This window comes from Tupaia chinensis, unplaced genomic scaffold (genome assembly GCF_000334495.1).
Source record: "Tupaia chinensis unplaced genomic scaffold, TupChi_1.0 Scaffold000493_1, whole genome shotgun sequence".
NCBI lineage: Eukaryota > Metazoa > Chordata > Mammalia > Scandentia > Tupaiidae > Tupaia > Tupaia belangeri.
In genome coordinates this window covers 4,060,980-4,064,241 of record NW_006160005.1, presented here as the reverse complement: position 1 = coordinate 4,064,241, position 3,262 = coordinate 4,060,980, and the positions used below count along the sequence as shown (strand labels likewise).

Genomic DNA, 3,262 nt, shown 5'->3' with positions numbered 1-3,262 from the left:
AAAGAGTGTGACCGACCGGGCTCTGGGAGTAAGCAGACAGCGTGTTGAGGTTGGAGGTGGTGAGAGGGAAGCAAAACCCACATTAGAAATAGCTTTTCCTGTGATGTTAAGGAGACCATGGGGACCACAAACAGTGGGAGGTGTGGTGGCATTACCAGATTTGGTAGCAGTGTGGGCACCAAGGGGCACGAATCTGGAGGCAGGGAGGACTGCTGGGAGGCTGCTACAGCAGTTCAGGCCAGAGCCGTTCCAGCCTCTGGTGAAGATGCTGGTGGTGGGGACAAAGAAGAGCAGATAGACTTGGAGTGATTAGGAAGATTAAAGAGTAGAACCTGGGTTGTCTAAGCAGGCGGAGGTGCGGCCCACGGCTTTGTCAATAGCAACGTAATGCACAGTCATAACTGCACACAATTGTAACGTCTACTGCCCTTCTCTCCTCAATCGAGAGTAAGAGTGAACAGCAGAAGGAGAAATAAGACACTAGAACCTGCATGTCCAGGGTTTACTTAGCTTTAAAGCAAAAGCAACTAGGAACCCACATAAATATTCATTTTTGTGGGGGATTTTTTTGCATAAAAGGGCACAGGAAGATTAACTTATTCATTCATTCATTCATTCATTCATTTAGCCAGAGAGTATGTGCACTCACCCGAGAGACAGAAAGAGAGAGGGAAAATGAGAAAGCGCCTGCCCAGGGCACTGTCATGCTGCAGCCCCTATTCTTCTCTCTCTCTCTCTGTTTGAGATTTTGGCCCCCAAACATGCACCTAGCATGGTTTTCAAGTCTCTGGGTTTGGATTCAAATTGTGCAGTTTGCTGTGTGGGACCCTGCTGCCTTAACCACCAAGCCATAAGCTGTCCCAGGAAGTTTTGTTTTTTTTTCTTTTTCCTTAAGAGCAGAGCATATGTGCTCATCAGAGAGAGACAAAGTGAAAGAAAGGGAGAAGGAGAAGACACCCCTCACTCCAACCGGGCATAGGCACACCACCGTCCCTTCTCCATTTCTCCATGCTCTCATGCCTGGCGTGTTTAAGCCACCAAAGCCTGGACTTGAACCACAGTTGGCCACGTGGGATTCTGCCCTCTTACCCACAGCCACGGAACCAGCCCCAGGAAGTATTTTTTTAAAGCCTGTTTCCCGCTGTGCAGCGTGGACTGCTGCCTCCTGCTTAGTGAGAGCAGCTGCTGCATTTTCCCATGACTCTGCTCTTGGAGTGGCAGAGTAGTGCCCACTTCCAATTCTGCCAAGGTCACGCTCCCAGCAAAGCTACACTAGAAAAGTGCTTGTTTCCAGAACAGAGCTGCGTTCCCAGGATCCTGAGGGTACAACCCAGAAATACTATACTCACAAATGTCATGTTTATAACATAAAATGCAGGGTGACATTTCAAAGCCGCTAGGAATATGCACAAACTCAAACTGCCAAAGGCGATGTGGGGGCTAACACAATCTGCAGAATAATGCGATTCCAGAGGCCGCTTACTTTTCCAGCAATGAGAGCGTGTCTTCGTATTTTTGCATTGTTCGTTTTCCTTCAGCAGATTCCATGCAACTACCCGTGTGAAAGAGGGGAAAAATGATACAGAAACAAAAAGTCAAAATAATGATCTGAGGAACAAACTAAGCCTATAAAGGAGAGAGATTGAATAGCTTCTTGGGCTGGTTTCCAAATGCCCCTAATTGAGCTTGGGTTCTTCTCCCTGAACATCCTCTTCTGGCCACTAGAGGGCAGCTGCGTTTCCTAAAATGCAGGCCGCCCCACTGGTGACCAGGATGTCATAACCTTTCCAGCCCCCAACCCCCTCCACTATGATAGCTTGGCCAATCATGCACATGGTAAATCAGATCCTTCAACAGTCTAAATAAAAGGAAAACTGACATACTAAAGAAAAACGTTAGGTGCTGTAGTTTTATATAGTAAGAAAAAACTACCAAAGTTATAACATAATATAAAAGTAAGTGTGTGTGTGTGTGTGTGTGTGTGTGTGTGTGTGCATGTATACAGAACAATATTTCTCCTCTGAAATCTATCTGGGACATGTGATCAGAAATGCTATCACTCCTTGGCATGTTCGCTTGAGGGTCCTGTCCACTTCTCATCCCTCAAACATGTACACATACAATGTGCAAATACACACGTGGGCATGCACACTGACACACACGTGCACACACACATCCTGAGGACCACAGAGGAGAGAGAACAAAGTCTGGCCTGAAGCAACTGTCTCCCCTGGTTTTGACACTAGCTACATCACTAAATGGAAGTCCAGCTCCTGGGAAAAATGGGTGAAATATCTTTAATTTTCAGAAGCCTTCACACTAACCATGTGGAGGTCTGTTTTTATTTGCTCTGCTAGCAAAATGAGGCAGCTTATTGCTAAGATTCTTTAAAATCCATTTGCTCTTTAAATCAACACAGGGTTCTTCGCAAGATCCCTCGAGCGTCCCACATAAGCCCTCACGCCTGCAGAGAAAGTGCCGGATTTGCTGGCATTTTTTTTTCTGGTCACTTAATTCCCTTTTGTGGTGAATGAGCAGATGAATCTGCAAGGCGGCAAGAAGTGGGAAGTGCTTCAGACCAGGTGGGCGGCTCACACCTCGCTCTCCCCGCACAAGTTGTGGGATTTCCACAAGCCTCCCAATCCCTGGAACCTCAGTTACCCCCAGAATCTCAGTTTTGTATCTGGAAAAGAATGAGGTCAGGGGAGAGTGAGGCTTCTTAGGTGGGGCACGTGGCAGTCACCTAGTGGGTTTGAGAAGTCACAGGAATAAGTACAGTGAAACTCCCTGTGGCCTCCATTCCACTCCATGGTGAGGGATCTTGAACATGTATATAACCAGTAAGTATATATTATAGAGGACAATATGAGTTCCAATTCATTTTTAGGACAAATGGGGACTACAGAGTTACTTACTGTGCGGTACCATCTGGACTCCCTCTTGGGCCAGACACTCTTACTGCCCACCCCCCACCCCCCAGCCTTCTCCAACCCAACACCCTCCAGCCCAGAGTGGGGGCTGCTAAAACAACACAGTTGCCCCTCTTTGGGAATGGCCACAGCCAAATAGAGCCACTTCACCCAAGGTCATGACCCTCCCTGGGAAAGCCCATCTCCAATGACTGTGGATGTGGAAGACTCAAAGGATGGTCAGCTCCGAAGGTCAGAGATCCCTGCAAGATTGGCCAAGATCTCCATTGCAACTATGCCACAACTCAGCTTCCCCCTTGCCCAGTCTCCTCCCCTCACTCGCTCACGGGGGG

General features: G+C 47.8%; 1 long non-coding RNA gene across 1 annotated transcript in view; it reads right to left on the bottom strand.

Annotated features, from left to right (window-relative positions):
- Positions 1-1,483: 1,483 nt before the first annotated feature.
- Positions 1,484-3,262, bottom strand: part of LOC114009227 (uncharacterized) — a 6,235-nt gene continuing 4,456 nt past the window's right edge. Inside the window, exon 3 of the long non-coding RNA XR_003550673.1 lies at positions 1,484-1,552. This is a non-coding gene — a long non-coding RNA (uncharacterized LOC114009227). The remainder of the gene's footprint in view (positions 1,553-3,262) is intronic.